This window comes from Cydia strobilella, chromosome 22 (genome assembly GCF_947568885.1).
Source record: "Cydia strobilella chromosome 22, ilCydStro3.1, whole genome shotgun sequence".
NCBI lineage: Eukaryota > Metazoa > Arthropoda > Insecta > Lepidoptera > Tortricidae > Cydia > Cydia strobilella.
This window is the reverse complement of record NC_086062.1, coordinates 7,734,597-7,759,442: the sequence shown is the minus strand read 5'-3', so window position 1 is coordinate 7,759,442 and position 24,846 is coordinate 7,734,597. Positions and strand designations below refer to the sequence as shown.

General features: G+C 35.6%; 1 protein-coding gene across 2 annotated transcripts in view; it reads right to left on the bottom strand.

The window, feature by feature from the left end:
- Positions 1–19,004, bottom strand: part of LOC134751434 (uncharacterized) — a 129,793-nt gene extending 110,789 nt beyond the window's left edge. For both annotated transcript variants that reach the window (XM_063686843.1, XM_063686842.1), the window contains exon 1: positions 18,403–19,004. The gene's annotated coding sequence lies outside the window, so the exon portion shown is untranslated. The remainder of the gene's footprint in view (positions 1–18,402) is intronic.
- Positions 19,005–24,846: the final 5,842 nt, after the last annotated feature.

The following is a 24,846-nucleotide window of genomic DNA, read 5'->3' as shown; positions in this document are numbered from 1 at the left end:
CTCTAACAAAACGCGTCTATTACGACAGATATGACCGCTAGGTGGCGCAAGCGCGTGCAGGCGTCCGTTTCGTAGCGGTGCGCGGCAACTACTAGGGCTAGACACCAAAATTGGTGTGGGCCGCATGTACTTGTAGCGACGCGAGGAAATCGCGGAGTGAGCCACGCCTGCCGCTACACGCCCCGCTACTTACTATGTCACACTCGGCCCGAGATGGGATCTCCGTTGTTTATATACCTGATGGGTTTACTGGCCTGGAGGTGAGCAAACATATTTGTGATTAAAAATGATGATGCTTTTTGTTTAAAGAAGTCAATTTCTCAAAGTTTTGTGAAAGGCATTGCATCTTGCTCGAGGACGTCGAATTCCTTGAAACGTATCACTTTTATTGCGTCTATTAATGGTTCTAAAATTATATTTAATTTAAATCGAGTGTTTATTAAGGTAAAGTGGGATAAGACTATCATCGGGGCAAGACAAACACTTGTATGGAATCCTAATACTGTTTGTCTTGTCCCAAGTAAAATAAACTATGTTCGTCTAACCCTCTACCTTAATTATAATTTTCGAAAACAATGTTGCAATGGCGAAAGACGATTATCTTTGTTTGAAAACTTTCATCTTAACTCACTGAAATTGCAGACACTCTATAGAGTGAATCAAACAGCAAAATTAATAACAAAAATGCAACTTCACTCCTAACTTGACATTTCTAATAAAATATTTCCCTCGCAGCTCAAGACTTTTATGCAATTTAATATGTCGCACTTCGTCAAATAAATGTTGCTGCCATTTGAAAAGAATTTCCAACGAACTACGCATAAAAGAATTCTTTGAGCTATGCATTAAACTTGCTCCATTCGTTTAAAAAAAAAAAAAAAAAAAAAAACAATCTGCATACAGACTTTCAAACTTCTTTCAGAATTGTCGACGCCGAGAAAAAGAAAAACTTTTCAAGTTACTGCAGTAGTTAGTGCTTTATGACGTTGTGATTGAGTTCATTTTTGCTTGGTCCGAGAAGGTGTTAGTCTTGGTTGATTAAAGAGGTTACATTTACTTGAAGTTGTAGCACGGCTCATTTAACACTTCTTGGAAAAGTATTTCTAGTTATTAATTGTTCTTTCTTTCGAACAAACGTTACAAATTTACTAGTCTATAGGTATATATTTGTGTTTAAATGTGCTATACTTACCTACAAATATACGTACATATTAGATGCATCGGTGCAACAAGAATCCCTCCTCTTCCCCTTTTAGAACCAAAATATCATTTTGAAACGGCATGAGATATGAAATTTAGACTAATATAGCGTTAAAGTATGCACACATGACGTTTTATAAAAATTAAAAACGTCAATATTACGTCGTACTCATGGAGACTATATAAAGGAGCCAAATCTCTATGTATGAAAAGTGTCCATCAAAAAACAGTAATTAGGCGGCGCCACAATACACCGAAATACTACCAAAAACAACCTACGTAATTTGGTCTGGTTATTTGTTGCCTTATATGGTTCATGTTATACTCATGTCCCTGACCTTACTAGCGCCACCGGAGGGATTAGGAACTATTATTTACTGCTGAAAGATGGTCACTTTTGCAATAGTTCTGCCATAAGAGATTGTCGTCCTTTTTATACCGTCCATAGTCGTACTCATGAGTCACAAATAAAAGTGATTGACGGGTTCTTAAAATCGAAAGCACTGCAGTAAGTAATACATTTATAGAAACGGCATTAAATAAATCTTTGGAGATCTCAACTTGATTGCGCACGTACTATATTGTTGGGATTGAAATGCATTTCAAACCAATATCTAATCATGATACTTAAATTAAGTTTTCACCTCAAGAACCTTACGAGTATACCTATAATATCATGTTCATTACATTATTGTGCTAGTCGAGTGAGGCCCTGCCATAAGTGGTTCTAAAATAGACTTAATTAAAAGCTAAAATTGTCGATGTGAGGGTAATTGAGTACCCTCCAAGTGAGAGCAAAATATCCGCATTTATTCTTATAATTGAGTTCCCTCCAAGTGAGAGCAAAATATTGCCGCATTTATTCTTATAATTGAAACATCAACGATTTCACACAAATTATAACATTTAAAGTTAGGTTAGGATATTATCCTGTATTCAATTAAGCATTTTTATAGCTATAAGTGGTCCCCATTCGTAAAAAGTGAAGGAAGCGAAAGAGGTATGTCAGGATCGTAGCAAGTGGAAATTCATGGTCTCTGCCTACCCCTCCGAATAGGCGTGACTGTATGTATTGTATGTACGAGTATGTACAAGTGGATCCCTTGTCCTTGTCCCATGTCATTTTTCCCAATTTTATAGATTTTCAAAACTATAGTAAACATCTTGGGTTTCTAGGATTTTTAGGGTTTAAGGTTTAAATCGCTTTTTCACAAGCCGAATTTCACCAAAATTGGTTTTGTAGCTTACATAGATGTAAAAAGGTAACAGAGGGAAAGGGTTTCTTTACCATTTATAATATACTAAACCTAGATCAAGCTAAAGGTGACGTTCGGAAGGGCGGGTCTCTATTGTTTCCCATATAGTTTTAAGTCATAATATATTGTTTGTCCACATTTTCGTTAGTCTTAATTTGGTTTTTCTCAGAAACGCGTAACTTTTCAGGATTGCCATAAAACAAACTTAACCTAACCTAACCTATCTACAGGATAACCTAAGGAAAATCCTGAAAGTTAACGGTTTCAAAATTAATGAAAATATGACAATCATTACATTATGACTTTTAATAATTATGTCAAACAAAGGGACCCCTCGGAGTGGCACTTGCAGCTGCATTACTGTTGCGATATTACTGCTACGGCCTTGACGCGGTCGCTGTAATTGACAATTTGCTTAATAAAATAACGTTCGTCGTTGCATTACTGCCGCCATTATGACGTTCAATCCGTGAAATTGAAGGAAATTGACAGATACAGCGACGGCATCAGCGCCGCCGCAGCAGTAACGACGAAACAGTAATGCAGCTGCAGTCGACATACGAATGTCATCTTAACTCCGCACAAACTATGCAATGATTAACGTCGGACTTTCGAATGATCCACGGAACATGGCGGATCGTGCTCCATACATTTATTTTAATTTTAATTGCATAATATTATTATATGTGTATAATTTTGATAGCATATTTTGCAGTGAATGGCAAACGTGACAGGTGCTGTTAATGACGAATTCTTCTGGAAATGCGGAATTCTTGGATATCATTTGGTGGTTCGTGGTCTCGGCCGCCATTATGCTTTGTACTGCTGCTCCAGCCATCATCCAGTGCATCGTGAAGGCCTATTACCGTACATCATGCATTAATAATTTGTATAGTAAATTTTTTTACTTGTAATTACTGTATTTTGGCAAGGGCCCATGAGGCTGTAGTAGTAGTAGTAGTAAATCACTTTATTGTACAAAACAAAAATTGATAACATGAAATTCATATAAATTTAGGTACAAAGGCGAGCTTATCCCTATAAGGGATTTCTTCCAGCTAACCTTAGAGTAAATGAGTGGAAAATTCGAATTAGATAGATAGACAAACTTACAGAACGTACAATAATATTTAAAAAGGAAAACTACAATATTAACGTCTACGAATAACTAAAATACATCAATTGCATTATGCAATAAAATAAATATGTACTAGCATACATAAATATATAGTACTAAATAAATATTAAATAAATAAATATATATATATATATAATATATAATATGTTATTGTGTCCATCGAGACACGACGAAATAAAAACTAAATTGTGTTGCTCTGAAAGAGAACGTTTTATTAAGTACAAACAATGATATTTAAATAATACTTAATACAAACTGAAATAATAATAACTAAAACTCTTACCTGAAAGAGAAACAACATTTAAAGCTAGTATTCCATATATTTGTATTTTAATCTATCTTTAATATTATTTATTCTATTGAATAAAGCCTTTGACATTTGATGTGTCAACATATGTGTCAGTCATAGTACTCATAACTAGTCATAGATAATCAGTTACCTATTTAAAACTCTTCTGACATTGGAACAAGTTTCGTTATGTGAAAAAAATTTGACTCTAACTTCTTGTGTCCCGTGTTTATCTTATAAATTGAGTCTGATAATTTTTCTAAGATTTTATATGGACCAACTTTTATTTCATCAAGTTTCTTTCTATTTAAGCGATTTCCGTTTTCAACATATACTAAGTCTCCTACTTTGAGCTCACACAGTTTTCTATTCTTATTAAATAGTTTTTTATTATAATTATGTGACTTTATACTATTTTCTAACGCCATTTTCCTATCTTCTAATAAGTCCTTCCATATTCGTCCTTGCTTTAATTCTATCGGTAAAATATCTACACTTTGTCCTTCCAACAAATATTTTGGAGAAAACCCTGTCACTGTGTGTTCCGTCTCATTATACCTTTGGGTGCACTCGTAAGCAATAGTTGTCCATGCTAACTTATCTTTTCTTTCATTAATTTTACATCGGATTTTATTCACTAGAGTTTGGTTTAATCTCTCATTTAATCCATTAGAAAATGGGGCATTTACTGCAGTAAATATAATGGGTATGTTTTCATTTTCTAAATAGAGTTTGAATTCTCTTGAATTTATACCTGGGTACTGATCCGATAGAATCATACCAATTTTATTGCCCTGAGGAACTTTTTGAACAAGCTTCATAAAATCACTAGCATTCTGTGTTTTAGACGTCAAAATAAATGCATGTCTTGTAAAGTGATCTACAAGTAAATGCAAATATGTTTTTGTGGAGCGTGAGCCACCAAATCCACCGATATTGTCTATAGACACTATTTCAAATGGAAATGTAGCAGGACCTAAGTGTGACATTAATCCAAATTTATATTTACCTCTGGATTTATTTTTTATACAAATTTCACAGTTGTCACAAAATTTCCTGATATGTTTTGATAAATTTTTTGCTACAAAGAAAGGTTTAATCTTGTTTTCCATTTGTTTTATGCCTATGTGACAGTAATAATTATGTGTATTTTCAATTATTTTTTTACAAAAATCCTCTGTTAGAATAATTTTATCTTTTTTTCGAATATTTTTATAGTATAAATTATCTTTTAACTTCAGTTTGTTTCTATTTAGTTTTATATCTTCATTATTATCTTGATCATCTATTATATCTTCTAATTTGATAAAGTTTACAATTTTTAATGTTTCATCTTGACTTTCATTTGGCTCTAATACCGGATTCCTGCTTAAACTATCTGCTTCTATATTGTATTTCCCCGGAGAGTAAACTACTTCAAAATTAAATTGTGACAGGTAATATGTTAGGTCTCCTAAGTCTTCATCCGTCCTAGCCTTAATATTCATCTTTTCAAGAGGTTTATGGTCCGAGAAAACTGTGAACTTCTTCCCTATGAGCCAATATTGCCAGTATTTTACTGCCTCTTTGATCGCTAAGCATTCTAGGTATATAGCTTTCTTTTTTTTCTGAGTGTCATTTAATTTTCTTGAAAAATATGCGCAAGGTTTGTCCTCTGTATTATTTTGTGGCTGTTTCAAAATCGCGCCTATGCCTTTATAATATGTTATTGTGTCCATCGAGACACGACGAAATAAAAACTAAATTGTGTTGCTCTGAAAGAGAACGTTTTATTAAGTACAAACAATGATATTTAAATAATACTTAATACAAACTGAAATAATAATAACTAAAACTCTTACCTGAAAGAGAAACAACATTTAAAGCTAGTATTCCATATATTTGTATTTTAATCTATCTTTAATATTATTTATTCTATTGAATAAAGCCTTTGACATTTGATGTGTCAACATATGTGTCAGTCATAGTACTCATAACTAGTCATCGATAATCAATCAATAATAGACAACAAAAAGGCTTTATTTACACATAAACACATATTTATTTATAAATAATATATATATATATTAGCACTCAACCAAATCACAGTTCGTGGGAAAGCCAAAGCTTTTTCAGATTAACTTTGAGTGATGCTACAGACCGGGACCGTTTGAGCGACAGGGGCAACTCGTTCCACAACTTCACCGCGCGCACTGTGAATGAATTTGCGTACGTTCGAGACTTATTCGAAGGGATAGCAAGCGTAAGATTAGCACTAGAACGAAAGCGGTGATCACTTCCTTCAGCCAGATAGTTAAATCTCTCGGTTAGGTAAGATGGGGAACAGGGGTTGAAGAGTATGTTGAAAAGCAACGACAGAACATGCACATCCCTGCGCTGGCGGATCGGTAACCACCCGAGCTGCTTACGAAAATTAGAAATGTGGTCGTATTTACGGAGGCCATACACATACCTGATACAGACATTTTGTAAGCGCTCAAGTTTATTCAGCAATTCCTCATTAAGATCCAAGAACGCAATGTCACCATAGTCTAGTAGAGGGAGCAAGAGAGAGCGGGCAAGAGTCAGTTTGGTACGAAGAGGGAGGAAATTCTGAAGTCGTCGAAGAGAGTGTAGGGAACCAAACATTTTTTTACTCACCTCAGCCAAGTGGGGTTCCCAGGAAAGCGTCTGGTTCATGATGACACCCAAATTTCGGACAGTAGAGGAAAAGGGGATTTTAGTCCCATCAAAAAAAATGTCAGGTATCACCATGTCTGAGAGCTTAGCTACATAGTAAGGCTGCCACTTACTCAATAAATAAATAATGTTAAAAGTAAAATTCCTTTAAGTTAATTTTTTTTTTTTCATAATTCCGATCTTGCAAAATTCCGTGCTTAGTATAGTCTAAAGACCCTAAAACAACGGTTTCATAATAAACGACCTTCTATTATCACTAGCTAGGGTCCTCTACTAATTACAGAAACCTCGGGCCAGTGAAAACATAAGAACAGTTTCTTCATATAATTAATCATGATTTACGCATGTATCCTTACACAACCATCAATGAGAAACCTAGGAAATTGCCGCGTCATTGCTTTTTAGGGTTCCGTACCCAAAGGGTAAAAACGGGACCCTATTACTAAGACTTCGCTGTGTGTCTGTCTGTCTGTCACCAGGCTGTATCTCATGAACCGTGATAGCTAGACAGTTTAAATTTTCACAGATGATGTATTTCTTGTGCCGCTATAACAACAAATACTAAAAACAGAAAAAAATAAATATTTAAGGGGGGCTAGTTTACAACAAACGTGATGACGGAACCCTTTGTGCGCGAGTCCGACTCGCACTTGGCCGGTTTTTGTATCAGCCCTTACATTCATCCTGTACAGATATGTTAATTAAAAAACTTCCGTGAAACGCAGCCATAGGTATTAAATACTAGTAACCGGTCCCAGCTTCGCACGGGTTACATAGAATAGAATAGAATAGAATAGAATAGTTTATTTAAAATAGTTTAAGCGCTGGTGGCCTAGCGGTAAGAGCGTGCGACTTTCAATCCGGAGGTCGCGGGTTCAAACCCCCGGCTCGTGCCAATGAGTTTTTCGGAACTTATGTACGGAATATCATTTGATATTTATACCAGTCGCTTTTCGGTGAAGGAAAACATCGTGAGGAAACCGGACTAATCCTAACAAGGCCTAGTTTCCCCCTCTGGGTTGGAAGGTCAGATGGCAATCGCTTTCGTAAAAACTAGTGCCTACGCCAATTCTTAGGATTAGTTGTCAAGCGGACCCGAGGCTCCCATGAGCCGTGGCAAAATGCCGGGATAACGCGAGGAAGATGATGAGAATAGAATAGCTTATTTCACAAACAGATTTACAAAACATATTACCAGGGGCCCCCGCACTAGGTTGCACCTGTATCGCGGGAAACCAGTTACATTTGTACAACAGAATTTTGTTTCGTATGCAAGTCATACTTTATCATATAACATAAATTTAAAATTTAAATGTAATACTTAAAACTAAAAACTTAAATAAACTAGGGTTAGTTGACACTCTGTATAATAGCTTCTGTCTCTGTGTAATTCAGTCATCATCATCATCATCTTAGCCTTTGTCCCATATCCTAGTGTTTGGGGTCGGCTCTCCGTATCATTTTGCGCCATTCTTCTCTGTTTTGCGTCATGTCAGGGCTTGCGCCTATCGTCTGTGTAATTCAGTGATTGAAGTAATTTAAAAGTAGTATTTTGGGCCTCGTTTACAGTGCCTGTTCCTTAAGTCACGAAGCTTGAGAATGGCGTTATAGGATGCTGCCTTTATGTAGTCCCCAAAACGTTTAGCAAAAGCAGATGATACTTTAGGTACCGGTAAATTAAATATGCGTTTTTTAAGGAGCGAATTGTAACAAGTCAAGTACTTGGATGAAATATGCGTAAGCACAACTATTTTATGCAGAAACAGTTGACATAAAACCTTATCAAGTTATAAACCTGAACCTTCCTCAAGAATCACTCTTTTGAAAAATGAAAACCGCATGAAAACCCGTTCAGTATCCGTTTCCACTTTCCTTTAATCTGGCACGTGGACTAAGACAATGGAACGGGATTCCATTTGTCGACTCATTCAGTGAATGATTCACTCATTCACTCATTCACTGAATTGAACGGATTGGAACAAAGACCGGATTGTTTTAAAACGACTTTTGCTGCCGTTTAATGTTGTTTGCAGATTTCTTTGATGTTATCTTTCAGTTCTTCATATTAAATGCTTTTCCGGTTGAATACTAAAGGAGCTTATAATATAGCGCTTTGCTCGCTCGTGAATAATATTCCACTCGTCGGAAATCATCTTTACGCACGTGTATCATACAATGTTTTACTATGCATTGTGCGAGTAAATAAAAAAAACATATAATGGCAAATAAGTTTAATTATTAAAAAATTGAAAACAAAAAGCACTAGTGCGGAAAAGGGCACTTTTTCGTACCGTACGAGAAAGTAGCACCATATGTACTGTAAAAAAAAATGAAAACAAAAAGCACTAGTGCGGAAAAGTAGTACTTTCCGCATGGTATGGCTCCGTAGGAAACGCAATTTTGGAGCACATGCATTGTAAATTTAGTTTTCTTTACGAATTTTACGCTTTACATGTTGAATATCATCACTACTCAATTTTATTTTGTAATAATTAATTAGCTTGTATTAAAATACTTTTAATATTTGGTACCTAAAATATTGTATAATGCACTTCTAGAAAAAATGTTTGCAAAAGAGATAAGCTCACACGCTTTTAAAACAAGTGTTAAAAACATTTACAGTACATATGGTGCTACTTTCTCGCACTAGTGTGTAAAAGAGCACTTTCGTCCATATGTACTGTAGAACGTTGTAGCCCCTGCGGTCGTGTTTTAATTTATCGCCACTCGTTTCGAATTTCCTCTTTTCCGTACTTGTATTGAAAATAACTATTACTAGATACATGCCTATAGACAGGAGTATTATGGTATGTTAATTTATTGTGTTAACCTTCGTAAGTAACTTTATTGTTTGTGTTTTGTAATTTGTTTATGTTGTAATATTGATATCTTGTCCGAAATAAAAGCTTTTTTTTTTTATTAATTTTCATTTTTATTCCATTCCTTACATTACCTGTTACAGATGTCAAATACTAGTTTATTATGTCAAATTTTACTTATTCCAATTATACCTATATAGACATGCATTATAGATTTTAATAAAAAAAGTACTCTAAAAGTTGATTCAAGCCAAAAATCTTTTCCTTCTCGATTAAGTAGTCATAATTATCAATCATTCTAAATATCAATTAATATTACCTCGTAACAATCCAATTATAAATAGGTTTACCTACATTGTTTAATCCTATTTGTAGTGATAAAAGTTAAAGTACAGTATAATGTTTAGATCAGGTGCATTCAGGTTGTTAAAATATGATTATGATTTGACATTAGTGTTAGTAAAGTGGCAAAATAGTGTAGGTAACCAAATATGAAAGACTTTGTTAGCATTTGACGTATAAAACCTAAAAGTTTTACGATAGTTGTTTTCATTGAAATTATAATTAACATATATTTTAACTAGTAATTGATATAAATAAAAGATGTACTCGTATATAAACTGTTGATAAAATTATGGTTGTCAACAAAAGTGCGAGATTACGAAGAAAAGTAGGTAAATTATTTTACAGTACATATGGTGCTACTTTCTCGCACTAGTGCGTCAAATAGCACTTTTTGTGCATATGTCGAAAGTTTAAAGGGCCATATGTACTGTAAAACGTTGTACGATACACGTGCGAATAGGTAATTCGCAACTCGTGTCGATTTAAAACACTCCCTGCGGTCGTGTTTTAATTTATCGCCACTCGTTTCGAATTTCCTCTTTTCCGCACTTGTATCGTAAATAACTACTGTTTTAATTTTTCGGCCACTCCACTTTACTCATTGGCACCGATACAAATGTGCAATAAAGTTGCACTGAGATGTATCAAATTAAAATCGTATTTTTAAAACAAGAATACGTCTCAGCTTGCCGTTTTACGACAGCTTTCTTATCTATCTCAGTTCATTCTCTATAAAGACTGCTGCAGTGGCTGCAGTGCTATTAAGTTCTTAGCACTTAAAGTGCACTCAATTAAGTACAGTGCCGCAGAGAATGCTTAGACGAGTTCAGTACAGTCAGCACCAGGAGTTACTAGAAGAGCTTATTATTTATTTATTTAACCTTTATTGCACAATACAAGAAAGTACAAAAGGCGAACTTAATGCCATAAGGCATTCTCTACCAGTCAATCATAGGGCCAAACAGAAACTGCGAAAAGAAAATCAGTACAGATACTTACTATTATCATTATACATACATATAATTATTTGAAATATATATATATATATACATATATACACGGTGGCTAGAAAATAAGTGCATTCCCGTTGCCAGGGAGGTTTTGGGATTATACTGAGAAACTTTTACTATGAGACCAACCACGAAATCGCGAAAAAAAAATGACCCTCCCATAGAAAATGGACCAGCCAAAATGTATGAAACAGCCAATTTTTTTTTTCGCGATTTGGGGGTTGGTCCCATATTAAAAGTTGCTCAGTATAATCTCAAAACCTCCCTGGCAACGGGAATGCACTTATTTTTTGGCCACCGTGTATATATGTATATTTAGTATTTGCTATGTTCTTGTAGGTACATTGGGAGGGAGATCGTTATAGAAACGAATTGCCCCGAGGGCGAAAGAGTTGGACATGAAACCAGTGCGGTAAAGAGTAATAGATAAAATAAGATTACGAGAGGTACGAAGGTACGAGAGGTATGAGGCTACGAGGTATTCAAAATTAACTAAATATAAATTTTTGTTAAATGAGTAACAGCGTGTGAGCATTTTGAACACCTTGCCTAAGATACTTCTGCTTACTGTACCTACAAAAGTGCAGACTGTTTTAACGAAACGTTCATGCTGGATTTTTGGGATGCTGGGAGTATCCCGGCATTCGCTGAAGTTTAAGGATGACTCACGTTAGACCGGGCCGTGACCGGGCCGGAGCTTCCGGCGCTTACTTTTCTATGACATGACAGGTGATCACGTGATGCTTTCCATAGAAAACGAAGCGCCGGAAGCTCCGGCCCGGTCACGGCCCGGTCTAACGTGAGTCATCCTTTAAGGTGCAGTGAGTTCAACCAGCAGTTTTTGAAAAATCGCAGCGCTTGTTTACATCATAACACCCGAACGGTTACAAAAAAATTATTATCAATCTTGAGGGCTTTCTCTAGTAACTTCATCCATTTGAAACCTGATTACACAAGTTTCGCTCGATAGAAAAAAATAACTATTATTGCACAACAACTGTTAACATGAAGGTTTACTGTCATTAGGGACAAATGGAAAATCGTCCACTTGAAATGACCATTCTGAAGTTGGATCAAAAGTAATACTCGTAGTATCCAAAGTGAATCTTGTCAAAATGTAATTGTGCTAAAAACAATTTTTAACCAAATTTTAACTATAAAACTCCCGTGAGACCCAAACATATTAAATTATTTTAAAACCTTGACCAGTGAAGACTTGTTGTTGCTCCGTGAAGACGATCGTCGTAAATTGGATCGAAACATGTCGAGTTATTCGACTTAATAATATGTGAGTGATCCGTTTTAAAATAATTGAATATGTTTAACCGAATTTGTAATCGTCGTAAATTAATTAAGCCAGAATGGAATTTTGTCCATTATAAAAATATATTTTTTCTGAGGGTATGTAAACAAAAATGGACAAATATTTTTCGATTATCATATTTGACAGTTTTACTATTGGACAATTTGGACATAATTCTTTTTCGACATTATGCTGAATAGACGATTTTCCTAGTTGATGTATTTTAAATTGTAATTTTTCTACTTTGACGTATAATTTCGACTGGACAATTTTCCATTTGTACCTAATGATAGTAAACCAACATGAAGGCCACAAGATTGCTACTTATTCATATGTGACGTTTTCAACTAAAAGGTACCACATTGTCGGTTGTCGATATGGTTGATTTCTAATTAAAGATATATGGAAATAGCGCCTTACTGACAAGCGACAATAAGTACCCTTTTGGTTGAAAATGGCACATATATTTGGCAACCGTTATGATCTAAAAAAGTGCCAAGATTTTTCAAAAACTGCTGGCTGAACCCACTGACCTTAATAGCGATTTGAAAAGGAACATTATGCAAAGGCTCCGCAATAAGGGCCGGTTGCACTAAACCATCTGTCAACCTCATCTTACTTTAGTAAATACTTGTCTTAAAACTTTGACAGTTTTCAATGGGATGACAGCTGCCGTCGCCATATAAATGTTGATCAGTTCATTGATCGTTTTAGGGTTCCGTACCCAAAGGGTAAAAACGGGGTCCTATTACTAAAACTCCGCTGCCGTCCGTCTGTCATCAGGCTGTATCTCATGAACCGTGATAGCTAGACAGTTTAAAATTTTAATTTAGCCTATGCTAAGTCGGTAGTGAAACTACCTACTAAGCAGAATTTCCCGGGTTCAAACCCTGGTTTGTATCTGAGGGCATTTTTTTGTCACAAATATTTTGTTTCTGAGTTATGGATGTTTTCTATGTAGGTAATATACGTTTTTTAGGGTTCCGTACCCAAAGGGTAAAAACGGGATCCTATTACTAAGACCGTCTGTCTGTCACCAGGCTGTATCTCATGAACCGTGCTAGCTAGACAGTTGAAATTTTCACAGATGATGTATTTCTGTGGCCGCTGTAAAAACAAATACTAAAAACAGAATACAATAAATATTTAAGTGGGGCTCCCATACAACCAGCGTGATTTTTTTGCCGTTTTTTGCGTAATGGAACAGAACGGTATAATTAGGGGAGAATTGGCATGGAGAAGCAAGCTACTTGCATTATTTTGGTAGTTTCATCAACATTTGACTCAATACAAAATTCACTGAAATTACCGAAATTATGCAAGTGACTCTTTCAAAAGCTGGCTCCTTCATGCTATTTCCATCACTGTAATTATATTCCTTGGCCGTACGAGCAAAATTACGCTTTGAAATACTCGTACAAGTACATTTTGCGCGCACTAACATGTGTGAGCCATCTCATAGCATGAATAGATTTTAAATTCTGACCACCATTTAATAATTTAATTACTTAAATTGGAAATCGCGATCACGGCTCGTTTGTTTTTTTATTGCCACGAAATAACACGCTGTAACTTTTATATTTCAATTTACGTTTGTATCTTTTATATTTTATTTCTCAGACGTAAATTTAATTAGCACTATTTTACAGCTCACTGGCCACTCCATTACCCAGAGGTCAACGGATATGCCCTTTCTTTTTAAAGATTTAATATAAAAAAGCATTAATTGACCTTACATTTTTTTATATTTGCCATTTGTAAAGATTATCTAATTTCATTTTAAAATGTATATAGATAATTTCATTTTGTATAAAGAAAATTTAAATTTATATAAAAATTATATAGTCCAACGATCGGTCTAAGAACATAAAATATTTTATTTTATTTCAACATTTCAAAAATTCCCGAAAGTTAGTTAACCGTTAAACAATTTTGTTCTGGCGCTTCGCCGGCCTCTCGCGGCACGCTCGCTTCGCTCGCTCGGCTCGCGCGCTGTTTGTACCCAGTTCAACCTAACACTCCTCCTCGCTTCGCTCGTCTTCGTACCTAACGGAGACCTACTTTAGTGTAGAACAATCGAGAGAAGCTTCTAATTTAGTTATTAATATATGATCAAATGTATAGTTTGGAAGGTATCTTTATTTGTAATAATTAGTATAAGTTATGTGTTATATGTTAATTAGCCAATATAAACTTTGTATGACGTATTAATATATACGAAGTATGTTAGATAATTTCTACCATATATGTTATAAACATATATCTTTTGTTGGTATTCCTAACGTGTGTTTTATATGTTGTGAATGATAATAAAATAAAAAACCGACATTACACAATTTAAACAATGTATTTTATATGTGAAACGTGAGTTAAATGTCTTATAAAAAACCCGTCAGGGGTCGGATCAAAAACTAAGTAGTTAAGTCCGACTCACGCTTGACTGCACGTTTCTAATAGGTTTTCCTGTCATCTATGTTATTTTCTTAAATATTTTCTAAACTATATATTTTAAAATTTCAAAAAAAAAATATTTGAGATTCTCACAATGATTCTTCCATTAGAAAAACTTTAATTTTAAATTTTCTCATTTACCCCCCAAAAGTGGCCCCATGTTTATAATTCATTTGTGTACGTTACATGTCCGTCTTTATGTGTACCAAATTTCAACTTAATTGGTCCAGTAGTTTCGGAGAAAATAGGCTGTGACAGACGGACAGACAGACAGACGCACGAGTGATCCTATAATCATCTTGGCCAGGCCCCCTGGGAATCAGAGCTTGGACAATACGGCTACCACCAGTTTGACACTGACATATACACTAGCGTGTGCGTAACTTACTTTATATGCATCTCGCTCGTACTAGCATATTAGTGTTAGCGAGATGTATAGAAAGTAAGTTACGCAGACGTTAGCGAATATGTCAGTATGACACAGCCAGTTGTGGTAAGCTTACTAGTCTTGGCAAAATTAAATCCGAAAACAGGGTTGAACAGTAAAGATTTTCATTTTCATTTCATTTTGTTAATACAATTTATTTTTTAGACACTCGCGAGGACTTTTCCAATTTGTGGTGGATTATTTTCATTTCAATTCAATTCAATTCAATTTATTTATTTAAGACAACACTGGCTAACCCATAACGGTTAGTAACAATTAAGGTTAAAAACTAAGTGTTAGTGGAACACAAAAAACAGAAAACGACAAAACAAAAACAGACAGCAATAAAATTCTTACAACTCACCTAATAGCGGTTATGACACATTCAAAATGCCGCATTATAGGTGAGTCGTATCGGCCCGCAACAGTGCATATACCAAACCACCAAACGAGATATAAATTATTTAATGAACGTAAGTGGCCATCACGCAATATCACTTTAGGTACAACGTTAGCATCAATAATAACGGATGAAACAATGCATCAAAAGTGTTTGACATCCTGGAATACTTTTCCATATATGTATCTCTACAGTGTGCGTTCAAGAGTATTTCATTTCATTTATTTAATTTTCATTTATTCATTCACAAGCATTATTTACAACGCATCGTATTCTGTCACAATCGAATTGTTCTACATATAGAAATATGGACTCGGCACTACTTACAAATCTCGTATCTCACACTGCTACTCAAAGTTAAAAGGCAGTTAACTGTATGCATCACATACATACCTAGTCGGCTCATAAGTTCTGTCATATACATAGTATCAAATAAAATCAAAAGTTTAAGTTTATTCCGTATAATTTGTACAGCGTTTGAAAGCTTATAAACTAGAGAATCTAAATGTATAACATTTATTCAAAATGACCGCCATAATTATCTACACAGGCTTGAAGTCTTCGTGGCCAGTCGTCAATGGATTCACGCACCACTTTCATGTCGATATTGGCCACTGCCGTAGCAAGAGATTTTTTCAGCGAGTCTAGGTTTGCATGAGGTTTTGAGCACACCTTTTCCTCTAAATACTGCCATATTTTATAGTCTAAAGGATTAAGATCTGGGCTAGAGGAGGGCCAATCTTCATGCCGTATAAAGTCGATTTTATTGGAGGCGAGCCAGGCTTGTGTAGACTTTGCCTTATGGGCTGGAGCAGAGTCCTGCTGGAAAACCCAATGCTGGTTTAGAAACATCGTATGGGATAGTGGTTTCACAATATTAGTCAACACCGTGTCTTGGTACACTTTGGCACTAGTTTTTACTCCTTTCTCACATAAATGCATACTAGTGACGCCCGCATAAGAAACTCCCAGCCAAACCATCACAGATGAAGGGTGATGACCTCTTTGAATACGGGGAATGCTATTAGACGCTTCTTTACTATTGCGAGCGTACACTCTATCATTTTGTTTATTATAGTTTTCTTCTATGTCAAAAATTTTCCCGTCCGAAAACAGTATACAACGGTGCTTATTTTTAGCGTACTTCTTCAATAAAGCTTTAGATCTTTTAAGCCTTAAAGCTTTAAGCCGACCATTGAGAAGATGGCCAGTTTTTCGTTTATAAGTACGAAGTCTCAGGTCTTGATTAAGCACTCTTTTCACCGTGTTTTTGCTCAAACCCATCTGGAGGGCCATAACTTTTTGTTTCCTAGCGGGATTTCTGGCAATGCGTGCCCTAATTGCTTGTACAACCGCTGGAGTCCTAGCTGTACGCGGACGACCGCTTCTTTTCTTGTCATTTAAACTAGAGACCTCACTGTATCTTTCTATGGTACGATACACAAATCTTAGAGAGAATTTTAAATTTTCAAGTAGCTTAAAAATTTTAGTCGGCGAGTGACCACAACGATATAGTGCAATTATTGCGGTACGGCTATCTTTAAGCGTCCACTCCATGTTGAAGAAAACAGAAAATTGCAAAATTATACTACTCAAATATTTAATAAAGATTCGAAATTCAAATGCAGAACGGTTTTTGTTTTAGGAGTTCCAAATTTAAATTTTAAAGGCCAGTGACAGAACTTATGAGCCGACTAGGTAGATACAAATTTTTTCTTTTGAGTGACAGAAGAAGATACGGTTTTTTTTTTCAAAGTAGTGGCGATATGTATCTCTTTTTGTCAACAATGGGGTTGGCAACTGTCAAAGGTTTGCATAGATGGCGCCATCATAGCTTGCCCCTTTTTCTATGAGATTTGGCTTAAAGGGCTGGCATCCAGGGCATAAAATTCCATTAAAAAAACCAAAATTTGACACAATTCTAGGGCAAGCTATGCTGGCGCCATCTGCTTAATACTTCGACCGGCCAACCCCATTAGAAAATAGCTTAAACTTAAAATGAATTAAACCATCTCCATTTTATTTGACATCTTTTTACCGAACAAATGAACTATGGATTTAACATTAATTACATTGACATTAATTTGGCATCTTAATTATTATAGGTGCCCTCGAGAAATTGACTTTTTCTAATGAAACCTAGTCGAATCGATGTATTTTCTGAAAATGGTATAACAGCTGTTTAGTTATTGTTTCTTTTAAACTATTAAATCATTAATATTAATTATAGGGTTTTACGTCAAAGATCAAACTAATGGTTCGAACTTAATCTAAACTAGGTACAGTGAGTATCAATGGTAGCAGATGAATCAATGCGCCAAAAGAATCTGCCACCCTCTAAAACTTTTCTAATTACATAGAGATAAATTTCTCATTCAAAATTATTTGCTCTATTGAAGCAAATAAATCCTAATTTAACCATGTAAAACGACGACGACCTGTCTAGCCTAGTGGGTTGTGACCCTGCCTATGAAGCCGATGGTCCCGGGTTCAAATCCCAGTAAATGCATTTATTCATGTGATGTGCACGGATATTTGTTCCTAAGTCATGGGTGTTTTCTATGTATTTAAGTATTTAGAAATATTTATATTATATATATATCTTTGTCGAAGTATCCACAACACAAACCTTATTGAGTTTACGTGGGACTTAGTCAATTTGTGTAATAATTTCCTATAACATTTATTTATTTAATTAATAAATAGCCAAATCAATATAGAAAATTTTGAAGCCAATATTTTGTTTAATGATAGCTTTAGTAGTTATGGTAATTTTATTCTAGTAATAAATTAGTAAACAAGAAAAACCCAATAAGATTGATTATTTTGCCTACACTTTTTATGCGTGTAATTCGCAGAGACATAAGAAATAAGTAATTTAAGTTTTAGCATTTACATTTTAGTAGCCGCTGTAATGGTCAGATTTTTTTTAATACCTACAAAATAAATTCGCCCTATTAATATAGGAAAGCAATTCTAGAACGAAAACAAGACATGAAAAATACGGAATGAAACCACGTAATTCGAATCCTCATTTATCTGTGAGATATTCCGAACCCAAAAAGTGTCCCCGAAAGGCACTCACCTGTTGTACCCGACGACAGTTTCCTCGCTCACTCGCACTGTGGCTTACAATATATACAATACAATACAATCCAATATCAATCAATCAGTCAATTATTATTGTCAACTGTCCAACTTAACAACAAAATCCTCGAAAAAAAACAAACGTCAAGCGATCATCGCCGGCTCAGACATCGATTTTTAAAGCGCGTTCGAATTTCAAAATTATTGTCGATTTTTTAAATTTATTGTCGAGGGAGCGTGCGTGTACTGCCGCGTCGGGGGTTAGACTGAAATTGTGGGCTGAAAACGGGGTTGTATACTTAGCTCAATGTGAGTGGGTGTTTTAGAGAAGGACGCTCGTACCTGAATGTTGGTGTAAGAAAGAGTGCGTGGAAGTGCGGTGAGGGGGATTTTGCTCACGTACAAGCTCTGGATGCCAGGAATTTGTAGGCGTCAGTAATTGTACCTTTGATTAGGGTTTCCGAATTTAATAAGCTGTCTTTGGTGCTGTCTGCGGTTGATAGGTTGTCGTGGTCATTAGAGACAAGTTGAGTATGTCATGTATCGGCGACTTAGCCGATATACATGTAAGCGGATTATGACGTAGGTAGCGATGAATGAAATCTCCTTAATAGACGATGTAACCTACAAGTAGATACTCGTCTCTGCCTACAATTTCGTCCAAGTAGAAGGTAATTTACAGTGTACCACCATTTTAGTTACGCCTCTATTTTTAACCCCCATTTTGTCCTGTAAAGGGACGATTCCTGGGATAATTTAGGTTAAGAGCCATCTATATATTTTCAGTTAAATCAAACACCCAAATGTCCAATCCAAGTACGTGTCAATAATATTTCTAATAAAACCTGAAATCTACTGAAGTTTAAAGGAATTTTTTATATTATACAGGATAATTAGAGCACTTTAAAAATATATTTTTGAAGTATTTAAAAAATTGATCTATTTTTAGGCACGTTCAATTCAAACTTATTTCTTTAAGCGAAATTTCAGGCGTTGTTGATTTCTTTTATCTGTTTTACAAAAATTTGAAAATCAGGCATCAGTTTGTAAGAGTTTGTATTATGTAGTTAGTATTCTTTAATAGTTATTTACGATACAAATGCGAATTACTTATTCGCACATGTATCGTACAACGATTTACAGTACATGTGGGTGGCCCTTTAAATTTTCGACGTAGTTACGTAATGTGCTTATTATGGCACAGGATTTCGTAATGGAGCACCAGATATATTGTAAAATACTTTCTATAACAGATTAAAATTTATTGCTTGCCGGGGAGTCTTAATACAAAATTAAGGGGTAGCACATCATTACTTGGAACTCCTGTAGTCGTTTAATAAGTATAATATTCTTCCGGTAGATGTCCCTCCTCGCATATTAAGGATATGGTAAATAAAAGGCTAGGCAGACAACACCTTCTAGTACCACCTCGCCGAAGACTGGCAAAGGCCCGCGCGATGCTCGATGTTTTTGGACCTAACCTATACAACCCTGTCCCTATGGACATTAAAAATTCGCCTAGCAATGCCATATTTTCCAAAAAGCTTAAAAACATGCTCATCGAATTAGCATGCTACATGTACTAACGAGTTTCTGCAAATAGATCGTTGCACCCACTTATAAATTTTGTATTATATTTTACGCGTACTGTTGCCATGTGTAATTTATGTATAAAGCCATACTTACTGTTACTGTTGGTTCTGCAATTGTGAACATGTAAATAAATAATATGCAACACTTAGTTATAAATTATATCAACTTAGTTATAAGATATTGACGTGTAAACTGTATTTAATGTATGTTTATAAATAAAAAATCTGAATCTGAATCTGATGGTGGAAATATTTGCTGTCATCGCGTAAGTCTCGGTAGCTGAGTTGGCAGAGCGATGGGCTGGTATCCCAGATTCGTGAGTTCAAGTCTGGAACCGTGACAGTGAGTTTTTCCACTTTTCCTTTATTATCGTTTGCAGACGTTTTTGCTTAATACAAAATTAATTTCATTCAATTCAATACCTATTAACTGAGTAAAATATGGTATCCACGGTGTACGAATCCAATTAGTGCTTGACATAATTAATGATTATATAACTTAGACACGATTTTCTTAGACATATAACCCAAATTGCAGAATAAAATCATTTATTTACCTACAGTGGTACTACTAAACGAAATTAATAACTAGCTTAAATCTTAAATAGGCCCTTGAGGCATTGTACCAAGGTTGCTGGCGGCATTTGCTCGCTGTATCGCAATACTGATACGTTGTGCGAGAAAGCTGCCAGCTCTTCGGTCACCAGTTACGTCAACCAGACGCTTCGCGATTTCTGCAAACAACTTGTACGCGCTGGGACCCCATGGACCTAGAGTTTCAACTCCAAATGCTACAAAATTGTACTCTCTACCGAGGCTCTTATATTTATTACGTTTTAAAATTTCGCCGCAGAATTAATTTTATACAATTTCAGTTATCGACAAGTAAACCCCGTTGTTAGTGTTCTCAATTCGTCTTTATAACTTCGCCTTAACACATTAAATCATAATTCAGCTATAAATTCATCCATGAGATGCATGGACGTATTGAACAAATAGTATTAAAAATAAGTTTTAGTATAATTTTATAATAAAATAAGTTAAGTTGGAGACGGGTAGTTACATTTTAGTTTTTTTACCATTATACTATTTTATGCAAAAAAAAATATTGCGTAAGACACACTTTGATAATGACATAATCCGTCGGTCTCTTGCCACCACCAATGTAGCCGCTCTTCTTGAGCCGACTGGCATTATCAGAGATGATGGCAAGAGGCCCGATGGGATGTCCTTGGTTCCTTGGAGCTTGGGACGGATGTTGGTGTGGGATGCTACCTGCGTAGACACACTGGCACCGTCCCACCTCCAACGGACTAATGTAAAAGCGGGCGGAGCGGCGGAAAGCGCCGAAATTTTAAAACGTAATAAATATAAGAGCCTCGGTAGAGAGTATCATTTCATTCCATTTGGAGTTGAAACTCTAGGTCCATGGGGTCCCAGCGCGCATAAGTTGTTTGCAGAAATCGCGAAGCGTCTGGTTGACGTAACTGGTGACCGAAGAGCTGGCGGCTTTCTCGCACAACGTATCAGCATTGCGATACAGCGGGGAAATGCCGCCAGCATCCTTGGTACAATGCCTCAAGGGCCTGTTTTAGATTTAAGCTAATTATTGATTTCGTTTGCGTAGTACCACTGTATATATCTTGTATGTAAATAAATGTTTATTGAATAAAATACCTATTGAGTACTTTGTTTATAATGTAATGTGATGGAGCCACCCGGTAAGCAAAAATGCCTATGTTGGGTGGTGCCGCTCTTCCTTCAGGTTACATAACTATTCCTATGAAGCTCATTTTATTGTAAATTCAATATTTATTTCTTGGTCAAGTTATTTTACTTGGGCGAAGTTAAGCACCAACGGTGAAGTTAAGAATTGACATGACCTACTATTGCGTGTTACTTGCGTAATGACTAGCACGTTATTATTTCCCGGATAAGCAAAGTAATAATTTTGTTTTGATTGATTAATTCAATTCAATTCAATTCAATGTTATTTGCATCAAACATTTAGTCCATAGAAATGTTAGTAACAAACAAAACTTATTTTCTACGGCAGCAACTTAAAGACTATTTAAAATATGTTATATACAGTACCTCTTGACTCCATGTGAATGGAATTCCAGTGCCTCCAGACTGCACTAGCCGGGCACTGTGACACCAGGTTCAGGAGACTGTTGGTACTCTCCTGCACGCGGCGCATCAGGGAAGCGGTTCTCTTGCGTATTATTGATATAAAGCTGTCCACGCGTGCCTCTGCGAACATACATGATGCGCTACAAAAGCGTGGTAGCCCCAACAGTAACCTGAATCCGTTGTTATACTGATTAATATGGATTTCCCCAAATTAACGCTTGATTATATTAATTATTTAAAAGGAAGGAAACTGCTGAGTAGGTATCATGAAATAAAAATAAATATCCCAATCTAAAATTTGCCTTGACCTTTATACTTCCTTGTAAAAGCCAGACGGTGTGAGGAAATTTTAAACATTTTTAATATCAATTTAGCGCTGCGAATTTGATTTTAAACAAGTAGGTAGAACATTTTAAAAACTTTAATAAAATTACTCGGATTTTTTGTACCAAGCTTCCTCTTATTTAAAAATTATAATTAATTAAAGGCAAAATGTAAAAGTTTACTGCTTTGATGACGTTAGACGACGTCAGAGGGCCTAGCCAAGATGCCAATCGTTTGCGCCGTAGCGAACGAAACGCTCGTGTCTCTCTGTCGCACTTATATGGAAAGAGTGATAGAGACTATAGAGAGACATTACTGTTTCGTTCGCTACGGCGCAAACGATTGGCTTCTTGGCTAGGTCCTCCGGAAAGTAGACAAGCCCTTGATTCATAATAGGAATCTACATTCAATGTTCTAATTAATTTCCATTCAAAGCTCACTTCATTTCAATTAATGGCTTAATTATTTTTCACAAAGGACCTATCTGGCTAGACGACGCAGTTGTTGGTGAACCAGATAATATAAATAAAAAAATAGAAAAAAAAACTCCCTGCAAATGACATCGCCGAGATAAATCAAAATATTCGGCTCGGGCGTTGACGTTTTAAAACACTGCTAAAGCCATTAAACGTGTTCGTTTGAAGAGGAATATTCACCTGTATTTTATCTTTTTTGTACCTGGCTGATGGATCGCGTGGGCAGCTTTGGCCAACAGAAGCGTTCTCATTGCTCGGCGATGAGGCCGCGCGCACTGTCGAATGACGCCATACTCGTGGTTGGACATGAGAATTTTCTGTTTTTCGGTGATAACTTTTTATGGTGTTTAAATGCAAAGAATTGTTTAATTTTGATGGGATAGTCCTGGACAGATTCTCAAGATCCTTACTAAATTTCAAAGATTTTTTGTTGGGATAAGAAAAAGGTATCATCGAAAAATATAAAATTCTCATGTCAGCGGTTTTGCGTGTTGAAACGGTGAATTAAAGGGATTTCAACGCTTCTCATTTCAAGTTCAAGTAACATTGGTTGGTTCCACCACTCGACTCGCCAGACCAATCAGAACACAGATGCGTTTACTCGCTCCAGCGGCCCTGCGTGTTGAAACGGTTAACGCGGTGTGGGCTGCGAGGGATTTCACTGCTTATTGAAAGCTCGTGTGGGATAATTTTTGCATTAAAAGATCACATTCCCTACAAACATTTAGACAACACTCCCACGCGTTACATTGGCGCCCAACGTGGGGCCCGAAGCCACGACCCTGAGATTAAGAGTCTCATGCTCTACTGAATGAGCTAGCCGGGCTATTTTTTCTTCAGAAATTAGAAAAATATTAAAGAAAAAAGTTCTGGTGAGGCAGTTGCCACCTTTAATATCAGTAAGCTGTTATGGTAACCTGTACAAAATGACAAGCAAGCTTGATCTTTAGAAAAACGATTTAACATAAAATTTCTTGAATTACCCGGCCAAAGAATGACAATGTGAAATTTTATTTTTAATTTTAATAAAATTTTTATATTCATTATTGTAATGTCCTCATTATATTATTAATTTATGATTATAGTCGACATTTGTATATAGGTAATCGAAAATTTACAATTAGTTTAATGTAATCCAATATTATGAACCTATAGTATTTTTCAAACTCGATTGGTACGCAGGTGTCATTTCAGTTTTAGGTTAGAAATTATATGTAGATCACACCTGTCACCCTAACAAGTGTGATCTCCATATAAATTATAACCTAAAAACGCCAAATTTTTGCCAAATCTAATAAACTTAGATTTTAAAAATAATCTTATAGAAGTATCAAAAAATTCTTAATTTGTATAGAGATTTACTTATTGCAAAGAATTTAGGCCTAAAAATCATTAAAAAAAATTAATAACTATTTTAGAATTTCAGGTCACCTAACTTTAGCGGTAATTCATTATTTTGAGCCATAACAAAGTTCAGTGATTCTCGTATTTTACGAGTAATTTTGAGGGCGGCTATTTCCATAAATTATATCTAATATTGGGTCGTGGCTGGAGGGCGTCGGGCCATTCACGAGCCGTCTGGCTGTGCTGTGCTCTTATTGATTAGTTCAGGTGAGTCGAGTTATAGGATGAACTAGTCTTGATCTGGAGACAGCTCGGTCGAAGTTTTCACGTGAATAGGAATACAATACAAATACTCTTTATTTTATAATATCTAATATATAATATATATGCTCTTATTTTCTATGTCAGGCCGGAAACTTTTGGACCGCACCTCGTACGTACTTGATGATAGGTACATGAAATTGATGATTAATAATAAATAAATAAATATTATAGGACATTCTTACACAGATTGACTAAGTCCCACGGTTAGCCCAAGGAGGCTTGTGTTATGGGTACTCAGACAACAATATA